Source organism: Falco punctatus (assembly GCF_963210335.1).
Source record: "Falco punctatus genome assembly, chromosome: 8".
In the NCBI taxonomy this organism is placed as follows: domain Eukaryota; kingdom Metazoa; phylum Chordata; class Aves; order Falconiformes; family Falconidae; genus Falco; species Falco punctatus.
The window spans coordinates 18,892,296-18,910,573 of NC_137588.1; the positions used below are offsets into that span (position 1 = coordinate 18,892,296).

The 18,278-nt window shown below is 42.9% G+C and overlaps 1 protein-coding gene across 1 annotated transcript in view; it reads left to right on the plus strand.

Moving 5' to 3' along the window:
• The window catches only part of EVX2 (even-skipped homeobox 2), a 27,376-nt gene extending 10,593 nt beyond the window's left edge, over nt 1-16,783 (plus strand). Inside the window, exon 2 of the mRNA XM_080398877.1 lies at nt 1-16,783. This exon is cut by the window's left edge and continues 7,127 nt beyond it. The gene's annotated coding sequence lies outside the window, so the exon portion shown is untranslated.
• Nucleotides 16,784-18,278: the final 1,495 nt, after the last annotated feature.

An 18,278-nucleotide genomic window follows, 5' to 3' on the forward strand; every position in this document is an offset into this window, starting at 1 on the left:
AAATTAACTTATCAACCCATAATGATGATGAATGAGGTATTAATTCAGATACAAGCTGGGCAATTTGCAAGTTTACGCATTCTGATGGTTCTCAAATAACATTTTGAATAGCGGGTCAGCGCCTCAATCAATTACATAAGCATGTAAAGTCGGTCTCTCGGAAAAAAATCCTTTTTCATGCATATGCATTAAAACATGTTCGCAATTATCCTCGGAAATTGCCTTCATTGGATTAAGCAGCAGTCTTGGACGCGGGTTCTGGTCTTCCCTGTGCCTTTATTAAAGCTGTGAGCAGCGCTGGCTGCGGCAGCCGAGGCAGGGTGTTTGTTTAAACAATGTTTACCAAAGAAAGGCGAAGGCGCTGCACTGTGGTGCGGGGGTGTGTATATACGTGCGTGTGTATGTGCGTGTTTTAACAGCAATAGGCAAAACTCGGCTGGAAACGGTCCCGTGGATTCTCCAGCAAATTCCGTCTCTCTCCAAGAGAGCCCGCAAGTCGCTTCGAGGGAGCGCTTAATGTTTACCGAAGACGCAATTAATTACTGTCCTCAAAGAGAGACTTCTGCTAAGTGTCCTTTACTTGGACTCCGTTTAGGGCTCTTGACTCATTAGCTGTGAGTGGTCTTTGTAGGAGGAATGGTAGATGCGCGGGGCTGACACTCAGCTTTTACATGCTGCGTTGTACAATAGACGCAGTGGCAGGGGGAAGTACTAATTACCTTAAGGCTAGCTAATAACGCAGTTTCCCGACGTTACCTCTAACGGGTTGGAGTTAGTAATCAGCAAGAAAATCATCATCAGAAGCTGCGGAGAAATCGGGGGCACACAAGGGTTTTGACAGGTCCGTGCTAATGGGCGCGGAGCCCGCAGATCAGGAGGAGGAGGATGACTGTGACCGACCCAGCGTTTCAGGAGGACCTGGAAGAGCAGCTCCCCGCCCGCCGGAGTCGTCAGGCCGGGGGGCAGCTGCCTCCCCCGGGTACACGGGGACTTTTTAGATTTGTCGGATCAGTTTCAAAACGTTACAGCCCTCTCCACCGCCTGCTTCTCTGCCAGCAAGGCCTCGGCGGAACATCGCTGCGAACGCAGAGATCACCCTTACAAATCCCCCGACCGAGGCTGGCTCGGTGCCGGCGTGCTCCAGCACTGGGCCGGAGTCCTGGGGAGGGGGTGCCAGCCCGGAGTGGCGTCCTGGGAGGGGGGAACATGGGACGGACAGGGCTTCTGACTCCCCACCTTGAACGTTGAAGTCAAGGGTCATTATAAAGCGGCCCTCTCACTTCCGCTCCGTCATCTGGTGAAGCCATCTCGTGTTAATTAATCCCCACCAAATGATAAAACTAGAAACGACCCTCCTTTCCCATGACAAGAGAGTATATATATTTTTAATGTTTTGGGTTGATTTCCTTACGAGACAGGGCAGGAAACGGCAGCTCCCCTTTATGCGCCGCCTCGCCCCTTTCCCGGCAGGATTGCTCCCTTCCCAGCTTTCCCTCTCTCCTCTGGCACCGGCCCCGCTGCTCCCGGTGACCAAACCGAGCACTGCGGCTCCGGGAGGGAAAACGCCGGAGCCCGGGTGAACGCGCCGCTCGCCCCCAGCTCCGCTCGCCCCGGGGCACGGCCATCAGGGAGGCGACAAACTCTGCGGTTCTGCCCATGTCCCGCTGACCAGGCAGGGGAGGGGGCAAGCAGGCAGGGTGAAGAAGGGCAGGCTGCCTGCGGGGCTCCAGCCGGCTCCCCACGCTCAGAGGACTAACGCGGAGGGGAGGGACGTGGCAGGGAGAAACTTTGCAAAGCCTCGGTGTGAGCGGAGACACCGCTGAGACGGACCGCGGCAGCGCCGGGGGGACCTGCGGCTTGGCCCCGGGGGCTCGGTGGCCCGGCACCTGCGCTCCGGGAAGGGGCCGGTGACGGAAGCCGTGCAGAGATGCGGGGAGGCGACGACGGTCGGGAGCGGTGGCCGCGGGTGGGAGTGGGCTCTCCCCGCAGCCGGGCACGGAGCGGTCCCGCACAGCTCTTCGGACTTTCCGGGCTCTTGTTCGACGGCAGGGCCCTTCTCGGGTGGGAGCACCGGCAGCTTGGGACGCTACGGCGGTGTGGGTGTCCCTGCCCTAGGCGGGTTAGTGCGGGCGGCGAGCCGGCCCACGGGCTGGTCCACACCGCCCCGCTCCGAGGAGGTCCCTTGCGCGGCGGCTCTCCAACACAGGACTCAATTATAACGGCTGTGATTACAACGATATATCTCTACCGCGCTCCACATGCTCGGGTGTCAAGGGTAGTGTTTTAGAGAGGGTGTGAGGGGCAGCAATTCATACGAGAGAGCTGACAGTTCTTTGATGTGAAAATGATGCTCTGGTTTTTACTCCCGGGCGCACAGAAGAAGAAAGATTACACTGTTTAAAAAGAGAAATTTAAACCCAGATGATAATAGTAACGAGCCAAGGAGACGAGGTAGGAAAGTCAATTTTACAACTGGAAAAGCAATCTCTGAAGGCCTTGTGCAGCCTGTTGTGTCTGAGCGAGTGGAAACTAAGTTTCTGATAAATCATTAATCAAGGATAATCTTTGCAGCTAAAGACAATCAGTTCCGTGCAGGTTCTCATTATTGCCGGCCTCTGCTCCCGGGGACTCGCGGTGCCGTGTGAAAGGAGGCCTTGCACACCCGGAGCGGCAGGAGAGGCCCTGGTCTCTCCACTGCTGTCTTGCTCTCAGCAACAAGGACCCTCAGGGCTGGGGAGACAGCAACCCGACACCACCTTAGCGGTTTTCTTCGTAAAATGATGATTCTGGCTTGAAGTTTTTTTTTTTGTTTGTTTTTTTGTTTTTTTTTTTTTTAATAAATAAATCTACCTTTGCTCCCTTCTGCCCCCCCGGGATGCCAGGTAGGCAGGGCTGCCCGTCCCCGCCCGAAGCGGATCACTAGTTTGCTGCCTTCCCACGCGTGAGGCGCCGCGGGCCCGGGGTGCCAGGCTCCGCCGCCGCCCACCTGCCCGTGCGAGCTCCCGGCGTGCCCCCGCCGCGGCGCGGCCGTGAGCCGGCTCCTGAGCGGCCCCGCCGCAGCCCGCCCTGCCCTGCCCTGCCCTGCCCTGCCCTGCCCGCGTTTCCCTCGCTTCCCGCCCTGCCCTGCCCGCCCGCTCTGCCCTGCCCGCGCTTCCCACGCCCTGCGCCGCGCCGGACGGGAGGCCGCCCTTCTTCCAAACGCCCCAGCTGGTTCAAAGCCTTCCTTTTCTAACCAATGGCCAGGGATTATTAACACGTTATTAAAACTCCGTTCAGAGCACCTTAATGAGGCTTTCACTTATTAGCGATGGGAGCGAATTTCAGAGGAGTGATCAGTTAAGCCATGCCTGTAGTTTCCAGGCTACGCAGATGAGGCTTTTACCTCATTCAATTCAACTTCTCTTGGCATGCAGAGGCTGAACGCCATCCCCCAGCGTGAGGTGGTCATCAGGACCAGAGCAGTTTTGTACGAGCAAACAACCAATCAAAGGAACCCGACGTGCAGGGTAAAATCGTTTCGGGGTATTTGCTATAGAGCAAAGGCATCTCTGGGGTGTTCATGGTGTGTTTCTGAGCGGGGTAAAGCCCCTCCGCCCCTACCAGCTGGTAGAACTCCTTCTTCTCCACACTCAGCTTTTGCAGTCTACTGAACTTGTCAGAAAAATGAAGCTTTCCCTTTCCCAAACTTCCATTCTTTCGCTAGCCCAGACTCAAAGTGGCCGTTCTCAGTCCATATCGACAAATCTCCAGGCAGCAGTAATTAGGCAGAGGACAAAACGCATCCTCCACGCGGCTAAGAAAGGCTCCGAAAAACTTCAGAGTAGAGAAACACAGACAAATACATTTTCCAGTGCAGATTTATTATGGCTTCTGCCTGTTTTGCTGAGTGCGAGTCAACCAGAAGAGGAAATACCGGCTCGCTTTGACAGTGAGAGACTCTTAAAAATTACGGATCGAATCGAAGTTTCAGGAGCAAATGAAAAAGCGCTCAGAAACCCGACCCCGAGCCTTTTGGGTACCGCTTCGCGAGCCCAGCCTCCCCCAGTTCGAGGGCCGCCTCCTTTCGGAGAGCCGGGCTGCCACCCGAGGGGACCCGCCGCCCCCGCGGGGCACCCCGCCTGCTCCCACAGACCCCGTCCTCCTAAGCCTCCCTTCCCGGTACTGCCTCTGGTCAACAGCCAGGGAGTTTGCTGCCCCGAGCCTTTTGGAAATCTGTTTTCCCGGGTCAGGTCTGTTTAGGACCCAACGTGGTCCTTCCCTCATTATACTTAATTTAAACCACCAGGAAGATGTTATTTGTTGTCGAGCTAAATAGAACGTATCACCTCTAGTTAAAGTTGTAAATTATATTATGCTGCTGTTTTGGCTTTGTTTTTCATAATTTTAAAAAATCTGAACAAATCAATTATATTAGCCATATGGCTTGATCATATCAGCTCATTTCCATTTTTGTACAGTAATTGTTGTTTAAACACTGTCAACTTATTAGTTAAGGTGTTTAGGAGAGATCTCTCCAGTCCTGTCTTATTTAAAAGATGATTGAAATGACAATGAATACTCCGAGTAAAGCCATTAAACCATTCCTCCCCGTACTTTTTTCACTTTCTGTGTATTTAAGGAGTTCACAACCGAAGTAGCTGAGCTGCAGCCTGATTTATACTTCTGGAATGGAGGCCATGAGACCATCAGGCTTTCAATTCAATCTATTCCAGTTTGTAATGATTTGCTTAAAAGGAGCCAGTTTTTGGTATGCAGCAGGTAAGTAGTAATTTTTCTTAGTTATTTTAAAGGTGTGTAGTATTGAGAATGTACAAGTGGTTCCACTCTGGCATTTGCACACTGTGAATATAAAACTTCACCCCTCAGTGATCTTAATACTTCGTCCATTAAATGTACTTACTCATTTAAATGGGAGTGTATTTAACTGCCAGACAGATGGTTTACAGTGCGCACAATTATGAAGCAAGGGTTTGTATACGTTGCCATATTTTAGACTCCAGATTTCCTGCTTCCTTATACATTTTTGCAAGCAGTTTATTTTTCCATACAAAACACTAACACAGGTGGAGAAGCAGTCTGGAATTAATTTCTTCTGCTATCAGAGATCCAGAGCATAGTCCTTCAAAGGCAATCCTAATTTTCTGACAAGGATTTTAACTGCTTCAGTACTTCAGATTTTTAAAGCATTTAGAAAACCATTCTGAAATGCTCTTTAGCACACTGGGATTTTAAATATTTGACAAACATTTCTGATCGTGTTTACTTTACTGAGTAGATAAGAAAAAAATATCTTGATGACACATCAGCAAAACTGAAGCAGTGACTAGTTAACAAGACCTGACAATTACTTTAAGCTGTAGTGTACTACAAATGAAAGGAGGTCACAAAGAATGCAGAAAGTTAGGAAACACCAAAACTGACGTTTGTATTACAAACTGACTACATTTGCTGTAGGCCCGTCTTACCCAGGCATGGAGGAGCTGGTGTTCACTCATCAATCAGCTAATTAAGTCTGTGTGTTTGTCTTGCCCAAGTAGGACTCTCAGTGATATTTCTCATGCAAGATTCTGACTCCGAGTTAAATACAGATTTGGTAATTTTCTGACCAGACTGTCTCACAATAGTTCTCATTCCCATTGCTGAGTACCTCAGAATCATTAACAAATTAACTCTCAGAATGACTCCATAAAGTGGGGATTTAACTCCATTTTATAACTGGGATCCCAAAGATCAGACACACCGGAAATCTGCATTCATTTTGTATGTCCCATGGAGGGTACTGAGGTGATAACTTTGGTGTAGTTAGCAGTGTTATTTGCTCATTGCTTTCTAAAACAAAATATTGAATGTGATTTGAAATCCTTAACATGGAAAATACGGTTTGTAACCAATTATGAAAAGCTGGATATAAATGTTGCACTTAGCATTGTATGGAAGTTCTGTAGCAAGGCAGAGGCTGAGTTGTATTAATCAAGGCAGCATTCATCAACCCTATGAGACCATTCCTTTCCTTGCTTCGCAAAGCATTTCCAGCACCACTTAACCTCTCCAGCGAAAGGCTGGGGGTTTACCTATTGCAGACTTTTGCTATACAGCCCTGAGTCACTTTCAGAGGAACTTGTATCTGCCCTGGATGAGTTCAGCCATTCATGCAGCAACAGAGATTAGGATTTTATCCTCCATGACTGTATCATAGTGCAATCACAGTTGGCGGAGCGAGGTGAGATAAGGCTGCATAAGTCACCCCAAAACTGTCTGACTTTTCAATCATAACTTCCTTTTGAAATAGCCCTTTGCAGCCAGTTTCCTGGATTAAAGAATCAGTAAATGACCAATCCTTTCCCTGGGAAACTCCCACCATGTTCCATCAGTGCCTGGAACTGTGCTGGGTGGACCTGCTAGGGTAGTAAGCAGAGGAGTGGCACACATACTGCCAACAGGGGCTGGTGTACACGCTGCTATTTACTAACAGGGGAAGAACATTAAAGTTCAGTTGTCAGATCAAGAAGTAAATCTGTTGTAAAGGACATAGACCCCCCTCTTAATGTTTTCATCAGCTCACACCCCTTCTGCTCATGCTGGGTTTTGCCTGTCCCCTTCCCCCAGCGCAGTTGCAGACTGTCACTCTTCTCACTGATCATCAGAGCTTAGACCTTTCAGTTGTCCCAAACAGTCACTGTGGGCTTGATGGAAAATTCAGTGAAATCTCTGGGATTTGCATCAGGTCTACGTGCCTGCAACTGGGCTATATGATTTAATGGTTTGTTTGAACACAAAAATCAAGTTGCTTTTTTGCTAGTCAGTTTTAGCCGCTTACCAGAAATCTGGCTGTGCTTTAAGAGAAGATATGACCTGGGGATGAGCCACCCAGTTCAGGGGAAAGAAGGGAAGACTGGAAGTAGCATAACTTTTCCACAGGCTTGTTAGATACAGAATTTATAGTTTTTGAAAGACCTGGGTGTTCTTGTTAGCACAAACAAATAAGCAGAGCATGGACTATAATTTCAGTTTGCTGTATTGTCACTGGCTCATTGTCAATATGGGTTTTTCATTAGGAACTTGGCAGAAGCAAGTCCTAACAAGCAACAGATTTAAAAGGGACATGAGAGATTTTATACAACATGAAGTCCCTACTGCTCATGACACAAACTATTCGATGTGGGGAGACCTGTTTGTGGATCTGTAGTTACATGTTTGCAGTTCTGCTAAGGTGTTTAAGGAAGATACAAGCTGCCACAATTCACGTTGTACCAAAAGGCATGCTGAGGCACTTGCTCTTGGGTGAATAGAGCGATGCCACCTCTGATTACTTTTTTTTCATCCACCTCTTTGTCCAGTGTTAGGATACTGTGAATGCATAGTAGATTGGTTTCTCTGGGTTTTGGTCAGAGCTGTTGCTTTTTACGTTCCATGAGGTTTGTGTTACTGCCCAAACCAGGGAAATGCAAACTCTAGAAGAAAGTGTGATTATCATTTGGGAAGAAACAAGACATTTTCAGAAGGAAGCATAAAGGCCCCAAAGCTCATCTGTGTATGAGAGGGAAATATGGTCAAGGGACTAACTGAATTTTGCGGCATAGTCTTTACACACATCAACAGGCACATTGCATTAGCTTTAGCGTCTTCCAGGTTTACTTTTGGCTACACTTCAGTGTTGATCAGTCCCCAGCCGTACCACACAACTATTTCAAACATAACCCAGAGATCATTTTATCCATTCAGATTTAATATCTGGAAAACAGAAATTGGTATGAATCAGAGCTGTCATTCCAATTCTTGGGGTTTGTCCAACACTTGGGGTTTGGGCAACTGCCATTGGAAAGACTGGAATACTTTCATTACTCTCATGAGTTTGTCAGTAAAAAAATATTCTGTTAAAAATGTGATATTTACATCTCTGCCAGTTTGTCACTTCCTAGACATGTATGGAAGATGCTTGAGAGAGGATAATATTATCAATCAGTTAATTAATTACCAGCTTCAGACAAAGCAAAGTGGGCAAGTGAATGGGAACTTGCATTTTAGTATCTGCTCTGATTATACATCTGTGTGATTAATTACATAATCTTTACAGAGTTGCCTGTGACCCATCATCTAAACATGTATGGAAATACAGGTATCTTAGGAATTTGTGTGAGGTAAGTTTAAGAAAAAGGTTGAGAATGGAGGAGATGGGTTTGGTCTGAAGGGATTTGATGTCTGAGAGAGAAAACAATATAATTTTCTTCAGGGAAAGAGGGTCCTATTTTTTCATTATCCATCCTGTCCCTGCTGATCTTGGTGCTCTGTTTCTCATGGCAGAGTCCTATACCATTAGAAGGGGACTAATCCAGCCAGAAACATGAATGAGAAGGAAAAAATAGGACAAAGGATTCCTGACTCATATTTGCAGCCACTCAACTTCATAGAGAGAATAGTAACATTTTAGTAAGCTAAAAGTGAATAAAAGTTGTTTTCCAGACATGCACTGAATCATTTCTAGTGCCTTATAAAGCATTATTTGGTTGACAATGTCTCTTAAAATATCTGTTTATGAAATGCATAAATGGTTACTTCATGAAATTTACCATTTTGCTCCATGAAAAATAGCCCTTTTTCTCTGAAAAAAAACTCCAGCACAGACTTAGCAGCAGAATCTTTAATGTCAAGAAATGGGCAAGATGTCAGTTTTATGCCGCATCAGAAAGACAAATATATATATTTCACCATTTCTCCTATACTATTTATGATTGTTGCAATCACAAATAATGTAGCTGAGATCTAGTATCTACTTGACCTGTATGTATTGCTACATCTTGCTCCAAGGGTAACAGCACTTTGTCATCTCTATTTCTCTTCCTCGGATTTTATCTAGTATTTAACTGTGTCTATTCTTCAGGAGCCCAGGAGCATGACTCTGGTATGTAGTGCTTCCCTTTGAAGAAACTCAGTCAGTGTGCAAAGGCCACATTCAAAACCCGCCTGACATTAACGTATATGACATGTTTCTTGTTAAAAAGCTGAAATCCACAACTTTTTGTCTGCACATGTGGTGACTTAGCACAATTCAGGTGATAAGACTGGAGTGTGATGGCTTTTATTCTGGTGGGTGGCATGCCGTATGCTGTAACGTTGCAGAGCCTTCTCGTATTCTGTAAAAGCACTTTCAATATCATGTTCAGAAACTAAACATTTGTTTAACTAAATTAAAGATAATTTTTAACTGGAATTGCATTTAGCTTTCATTAATCTCAGTTCACATATTAATTTACAAACTATTATTTACATTTGTGAAAAAAACACAACCAAACAAAACAACCAAACCATACTGCTGAGTAGATAGGTCTGTGTAATTAGTTTGTAAAAGAAAAATTCCATTTTACTTTTCATAGATATAGAATGACTTTTTTGGAGCCAACTTTTTGGAAAGTTTATCTCCATCTGTCTCTATCTCCCTATCTTCTGTATCATCTTCTAGCAGCTTTCTCCTGACAGACCTCTGGACAATGTCCTACTAGGCTTACCTTGGGCTGCTACTAGCAGTTTTCCAGGTAAAAACTCTTCCTGTCCTATAGGAAATAAAGCATATGAACACTCCTTTTCTCAGCTAAACTATTAGCCTGTTGTCAAACTATTGAAGAATAAAATGTTCTTTTTCTCTTGCAAAGCAGTGTGCAAATCTCAGCAGGAAGCTTTTCCGTATTATGATCCTTATATTTCATCTGAGTGCTAAAATGCATTAAACTGGTTAGTGATAATGATCTAGTTTGGGCACTAAAATGTTTCAAGAATTTTCCCTTTATCTTTGAGAAATATCACAACATTTGTGTAGTGTAGGCATTCTGGTCTCACATAAAAGTTATTGCACATTTTGAGGAGGTTTCCTCAAGCATTTGGAATGTAATTTCTCTTTCCTAAAGAATCCTGCTATAAGTTATCTCCTTTTTGAATTTTTCAGTCTGGAAGGCAGGGACTAGACCCAGCTAGTGAATGAGCTTCCATAAAAATTTCTATTCCATTATTTGACACATCAGAAAAAATGCCTTGTATCACAAGTTGAAAACACTGATCAATTAAAGTGAGAGAAGACAAATTGTTACTTGAGATTGGTTTGATAAATGTTCACCAGCTACCTGAGAATGGCTGCTTTCAAAACTAGGCGGAGATGATACTGCAGAAGAACAATGTCAGGAAGTGTGGCTGTATGTTGGAGGAGTAATGCAGGTGGGATTTGCCATGGGATCCTTGCGTAGCATTAAGGTGGATGACATTTTGTTTGTTGCTCTGCTGGATGTCCCACTGCCTCCACCTCAGACCTGGAATCAAAATCAAGCATGTTGTCAGTGAGCACAATTTCTGAGATGCTAGAGATAACTTTTATGAATTATATGACCCTCTGCCTGACAGGAATGTTAGATGAAGCATCCTGGGGTAATGGCAACTGCAGTACTGAAGGAATCTGTGCAAGAAATGAACTACACCAGGGACTTTGTACTTTGCTTTTCCTTTGGATCGCATACTGCATTTGGGCTTGAATTGCACTCCTTTTCTTATACCCCTTGTAACATATTAACACCCTCATTGGTCACAGCAACCATAGAGGAATGAAGGCAGGTTAATTAACATGGATAATATAGAGTTGTGGGCTTGCTCCAGGGGCGGTGGGTTGGCTGATGTGGATAAGGTGCAGCTGTGGCTGGTTCCTGCTAAACTTCTGAAACCTTGTGGGGGCCTGGTGGCTGTGCCGGGGCAAGGCGAGGGAACTACTTATTAAAGTTAACCTGGTATGTGATGGCTAAAGCCTTGTAGCAGCTGCCTAGTTTTGATAGTGCTGTGACAACTAATGAGATGAATAAAACTATGCTTTTTCTGAATCTGTTACAGCTTCTCTTCTACATGTAAAGAAACAAGGGTTCATTGGAAAAGCAGGTGACTGTTGCTGTGCACTGAGGTAATACCCTGGCCCTAGCCATATATGCCCCCATTATACATACCCCCACTATAGAAAAAACATTTTGATCTATACTTGACATGCCAACAGTATCAGAACTTGACCTACAGCAAGGTCTACAAGGGACAAAATAACCCAGGGCAATTAGCAAATCCTCTGACTATAGCCCTTTACAGTCTCATTATAACTGGCCCTGAGACAACATGTTTTAATGTGTATCTTGCTGGACAATCAGAGTGATTCATTAGAGCTACATGGCATGAATGCAAACAGAGGTAGCATCCTCCTGCTCTTCACCCTTCTTTGAATCAAGGCATGTAACAGTACCTACATTGCCCTCCCTGCAGCTCATACAGTCACACTCTAATGACCTTTAAACAATCTAGAGCTGTAGCTCTAACAGCTCAGTGCCAGGTATGAATTACATGACCTAGCCAAAAACCTGGCTAAATAGACCATCTATTGAGGGAGTTGTTACTCCACACTGAGCACCCTGCTACTCTTACTATGTTGTCAAGAACACCCAAGCCTAATGAATTTAAGCTTGAGTGCCTCCATTTGATTGCATTTTATACATACCCTTGAAATTGCCTGTGCTTTCAGATCTTGTTTTGTGTTCCTCTGTTGGGTGAGGTATTTTGCCGTCTTTATTGTTTCCCATGCAGCTACTTTAAATAATGTAATCAAATTGCATCTTGTCTCACAAACTTGACAGATCAATTAATTTAATTTCCTACGGTATGGAGTTTCTGTTAGTTTTTGATTAATTTCTGATCATCCTTGGTCCATATTTTCAGCACATATTTCAGTTTGGATGCAGAACAGAGCTACTGGGACAGAATTGTTCTAGTGCTGGTCTCATTGATGCTGTGAATGGATATGAAACCAAGTCCCTGCTTAGTCTTGTTATACCTCATACAGAGTAGGCAGTAGTATATCAACATGGAAGTAAATGCATCAGTATTTGCTAAGTCTCAGATGAAACATATGAGCTGAGGCTGTGGGTGGATATACAAAGATTTGGGACATAAGCTGGCTCCACTCTCTCTGAGTGGTAGGCTGGGAGCCATTCATGGAGGTGAAGAAGCTCATCTGGGTTGTCAGAAGACTGCAGCCCAACAGTCATTTAAACCCCAGGCTTCTACATGAGGTGATGGACATATGTTGAAATTAATTTGATAGAGGAGAAAATTAGTTTAATTAGTGTGGGTGTCTTTGTCACAGAGTTGTAGTTTAGTATGCTTCTGCAGAGAATATTACAGTTGTCTATCTTTTTCTGCTTTGCTTCACTTGATAGGCTAACCTCAGAGCACACCTGGATTCATTTCAGATGAACTAACCTGGACAGTATCTTCCTGCACACCAGCCACAAATGGGCGTTCAGCCCACGGGACTGAGCTAGAGACAGCAGAAGTAGAAAACCCCTGAAATATGTAGGATGGAGCCATCAGGTCCTCGCACAGCTGGTTTGCACTGCTTGCTAGTGGGAGGCATAATCTGTGACTCTTGCTGGTGGGCAGGTAGGGGACTGCCAGAATGCTTCTAGGGATTATTCAAATCTGCTGTGACTTTTCTCTCTTGATTTCTTACTGAAAACATTTTCTCTGTTTATTTAAGTTAATTATTTTTCTTAAGAAAATTAAGGGGATATATCACAATATCGTCAGGATGGCATGTTCTTCCCTGTATGACCCTCTATCTCCTTGAAAAAGAAACTGTAATATTCTGCAAGTCAAGTCATCCAACTCAAGGTTCAAAGTAAGTTAGAAAAGGTCTCAAAATCAACACAGCTAAACCATTATTTAAATAAATAATGGAAAAATAAGTATTTTGTCAGTAATACCAACTATTGCATGTTGTGGGATTCTAACACACATTTTTCATTACAGTTGGTATTTTTCAGCTGAGTGCTAATAGTTGCCATCTTGCTGGAAAGTAGTCATCTGTGACACTGGCAGGTGGGAGGCCAGCGTAAGAGCGTGAAAACATTTCTCAGTTATCTTTCATACAGCTTTAACAATCAGAAGAAAAAAAGTTTTATTATTTAAACAGGGCTTTAATATAAACTTTGTATAAAACTGCTTAAATAGTAAAGTTTCTTCTGACTGTTAAACCAGTATTAAAGCAGGTTGGAAACAAGTTTACAGTTTCTTCTACTTTGTTCTCACACTGCTAGTATACATTTATAACTGCTCCCTGGCCTGTCTCTTTTGTGTATTATAAATTGCTCCCATTTACTATTTGGGTGATACTGAGTACCCCAGCTGAGAATTCATGGAATTACCTGTACAGTAAATGAGAGAAATTAATGATGCCCAGAAGAGATATGTAGGGAAACCATTATAACTCTTATAAAACTCCAGTGTGTTTCTTGCTGGTGCTGCATAGCTTGGTCACTCTTGCAAACACTATGTTCTTTGGGTTTCCAGTTGGCATATTCTCAGTCCTGGGGCAAGCAGCACAGAACAGTTCAGTCAGAGCTGGTTTTGAAGACAGCAATGTTGAAGAGAGCAGCATAAAGCCACCAGCACTTGACATGATAAGGCTTTACGAAAAGGTACAACCTACCTGGAGGATGGTGTGTGGGTGCTCTGCAGTGTTACAAATATGTTGCTTTTCAATAAGATGGTCTTTGTAGCTGTAGATACACCAGGTATAACTGAAAAATGGGTTAATGAAAGGTATGTTGTGGACTGAAATAGTACCCTATCCTCACTGAGGAGTGTCAAACATAAATTTGGCTCTAGGCTAGCAGGTGGTGCAAAATGATCCGGTTTATAGTTGCTGCAAGAGCCTTAATCATTTTTTTTTTTGCTTTTGTGGAAAGATGTCTTAATGAGTACTGTTTTATATGTCTAGTAATATAGGACCTTTTATGAAAGTGAAACTGATTTGTATTTATTTTGACCTAGTATTGCATGGTCTGTCTGAATTGTATTGGTTACGTTTGTCCTTCTCTTATTACGTCAAGCTTAGACTGACCCTGTTTCAGTATAAGACTTCATATCTCCACAAGGATACAAATGTTTTGTTTTGTTACTGCTTGACAAGATACCTCGAGTCTACCATATGCGTATGTCTTGCTGTCATTTCATAATTTCATCTCTATAACACCTGGCTGTTAAAAAGGTCAAATTAAGTTCAAATGATACTCCCATATTCTGACTAGAATTTGCATTTCCTAAAATTTATGTTAGAATACAACCCACCGTTAAAAGGGGGGCCAATTTACACATTTTCAGCAGCCACTGTTATTCAAATGAGTATCTGGGGAAGGAGACAGCAATACTGCACTGAAAAGGACCACATAAACTTTCTTGTCTCTGCCCCCTCACTCCCCAAAGATAGGCTGGCCTTTTCATTAGCTGGTACCTCTAGAGGCCAAATCAAACCGCCTTGCCAGCTGAAGCAAGACCACAGGCCACCATGCTTCACCTTGGCATAGTCTTGAAAACCTTAAAGGACACAGCCCGATATTTTGAATTTGGCTTGTTAGAATGCTTTTACCTTAATATTGAACTAGTAATTCTCAGGATTTCTGCATCAACTCCCACTTTTCCATTAGTAGTCCCTGAAGACGTTTTTTCCATGCAGCAGAATGGAAATAGCAGGTGCCTGAGGTGCCCTGACATGAGTTCATGACTCCCTGGTTGAAAAGCAAAGCACTGGTTGTGTTGCTAAAAGACTGCCTGGGCTGTCTGTGAGGTTTTGAACAATTCCAGCTTTTAGGGGCATTACTGCTTCTGTCAGAAGAGTAATTCAGAGTATTCACCATTTTGAAGACACATTGTGCTTCATATGATGCACCTACAGCACAAAAGAATAACCATGCAGAACAGGAAAGTCAAATTAAGCAGAATCCTTAAAGAAAGCATTACAGGGAAATTAAGAACTCTGTTATCCTGTGAAGCTGGGTATGAGAATCATCTTTCCTTTTGCTTCTTAAAAAGTCAGTAGCTCTTCCTCACATAAGCAAATAATTCTCCGTTTATATAATGCAATTCAAAAGTACTATTTTTTCTTTTATTTCTTATAAAAATATTTGTATAAAACCATGATGGCTCTATTTCTTCCCATTTCTCTTATGAAGGGTTTAAGTTATTAAATGCATTGTTTGTTACATTTTAATTACACTATCACTCTTTTGAAGCCCCCTAAGTGGACTAATTTCAGTGAAGTAAGCCAAAAAGGCAGATTTTTATTTTTTGGATAATAATCTTTTCCCATTTTATACCATTCTTCAGCCAATGTCGCAGAACTAATTCTGGAAAATCAGAAATTCTCACAGTAATGTTGTAAAATAGATAAGTTGTATTATCCTTATCTGAAAAACGGAAAAACAGCGACATGCCCTGGGTGACTAGCCAAAGACAGATATTTCACAGCAAAACCAGAAACAACTTTTGAATCCCAAGGGGGCTGTACTTTCTCCCATTAAACATCTTAAACCTGTTTTCTGCCAAATAGTCCTAGCAGAAAGAAGTAGGAGACAAGGTGTATGCACTGCTAAGAAAATGTTCAGCATTTTGTGCAAAATCTTGTCAGAGGTTTTATTTGTTCATGACATGATCTGTTTCCCCTAACTACCTAGAGAACAGAAAAATGTAGCAAGGCAGAATTATGACCGAACATGAATATTTGTTAATTTTATTTCTCTTCATAGGACTGAACATTAGTATTTACTAATTTTATTTACCTCGCTTGTTTAGGAGCTCTTATCCCCTCCACTGTAGGCTTTCTCTGTAGCAAGTGACTGAACCATCCAGGACCCTCAAGAGAGCACTGTGGTGTTGTATCAGCAGAAGTAAGTCATGATAGAGCTGGTGCACCTCTCACTGAGGATCTGAGCTAAAGCCTAATGAGGTTAATAGGAATCTCAGTTACATATACTCCTTTGCAGAATGCTAGCTCAAGGGACAAGCACAACTCAAAGCATTAAAATAAAGCTTTAACAGGTCCAAGCAAGGCACACTCCTAGGTGAGTCCCTCGCTAAAGGGGAAATTTCACTCCAAGGAGAATCCTACTATTTTGATAATTCTTTCTAGCTCAAGGGAAGAAACCAAACCACTTAGCATTTTCTAAAAATTTGCATTCGTACAATGGCAAAAAATATGATGAAATTGGAATGAACCATCTGAAATTATTTTCGAGCACAATTGGCAAACAAAGTGTATTTTTTTCCCAAGGCACTTTACTGAAGGAAGCATTCACTGGCCTTTTATCCTTTAAAGTCTGGTATTTACAAGTGAAGCTGCTGGCTGTCTAATTGCAGCTCACAAAAACGTCACACAATCTCATCTAATCTCTCTCGGTTGTTGCTATATTTAGTTTTCTGTGGTATAATTTACATATACCTGAACTGAATTCTAACTCAGGTTAGAGGGAAAAAGAAAAGGAAAAGGCTAAAAAATTCACTAATGTGATTTGCATGCAATTTTTTTTTCTAAACAGAAAGGTAAAGAAAACACTGCTGTGCAGATGCAAGAATATCTATCCCTACACTGCATAGAAAAGGTCAACAAATCAGAGCTGGTGCCAGTGACATCTAATACAAATGCTAACTTTTCCTTCAGAATGGGCGCTTTATACTTTGAATGGGAACAACTTCCAGTCACATCAAAACTATTCTACATATGTAAAGGGCTTTAAGTCAGGGCAGATGCATTTTGCAGACCTGTCCAATCTTCTGGTCCATGTGAAAGCCTCACCTAGCTGGCCCCCAGCGCAAGCTCTCTCTGGATGCTGCCTTGGATCTTTGCAGCACTGTGTCCTGGCTTCTCTCTAGCTTTGGTCAGTAAAAAGCCCAAATTCCAGTTATCCATATTGAAACTGAAGTTGCATAAGAAAACTCACTGCTGAAGAAACAGTCCTCTGTGGGTAAATGCAGGGATCAGTTAATCCCTTCATTGGCGGTAAAAGAATTTTATTGACCAAGGTCATGTATTCAGCTCCATGAGTGAAGAAAAGCCTTCTGAACTCAGATCTTTCTCTGTATGGGTGGAAGAAGATCACTATCCCTAATTAAAATATTTCCCTGTTGTTATATTTCCTGCCAAACACTCCACCAGTCTGGGGAAATGCACATGGTTGGAGAAGGGTAAAGGGAGTATGGTATTTTCCTGTGGGACAAATATTTCAGCCCGGCAGAACATGCTTGTGTGTGGGAAAGCTGGTGAGGAAGAGAATTTCAATTTCAAATCCCCCTGAGCAATCAAAAGACAGATGAACAGAAATAGCAAGTGGAAACCAAGAATCTGACTTTTGCTCAGTTTTGTAATGAAAGACTTTAAAGTGGAATCAACCAAGATGTATGCCAGAATTAAGAATCTACCTCCAAATGCTTTTGCTTTCCAAGAATCACATGCAGTTCATTAGTATTAATAACCTTTTAAAACTAGTTGATTTTTCCTAGGTATCTTTTTCACAACAGAAGAAGTTCTCTAGGTTTCATTTGCAGAGTCAACACATGCCAGTGATACATGCGGAAAGCATGTTTGAAAAAGCATTTTACAAAACAGCAGTGTTGTGTGTTCACCTTTTCTTTCTGAATGTATGCTACTAGTCTGCCTCCTGGCTGTGTGGTATTTTTAGGTTTTCTAACTATCCATTAAAAAGCTAGACAAGCCTTGGGTGCTTTTGTCTTTCAGGTGCTGTTTTTTTCCTGGTAATCTTCATCTGATGATTACTCACTCTTATCCCTTTAACAGTAAATTCTGATTTATGGGAGTTTGTTAACTGAAATTAGGTGATGTATCGTTATAAGGCACAATAGGTTGGGAGATTAAATATGCCACATGAAGAATTATCGCAGCATATCTATTTCCTGTAACTTCATCTTTGACCATTAGTGTTACTGTAATTAATATTTTAAAAGATTCTGGTATATTTGCATTTACTACTGCCATAAGGTAGCACTTAAAAACAAGCTTTCTATTATTTTTTCCAACACAGCTGTGATGCATTGATGCCTTGCTGTGATAGGTACAAAAATTACTATTCAGCATGTTGTCAGTGTTTTACTTCACAACACTTCAATGTCTACCTATCCTTGTTTTGCTGGCCTTCAACTCTTTCCGTAATAACATACCTCCTAATTTTTTCAGCAGAAGTTTCTGACCCACCAGCTACTTTATTTTTCTTACAAAGACTAAAGCTGAACTCTCTTAGGACAGTCTCTAGTGCCATATGTTGTTTAAAACTTTTTCTCTGTCAGTACTTGTAATGAAAATATGAATGCAAAGTACGGAGAGTCTTCCCAAAGTACTTCCCTGAGATAATAGTTCCCTTAGAGAACATTGTGTTTAATAACTGCATTTTGAAATGATTTGGTATACTTTTTCAGGAAAT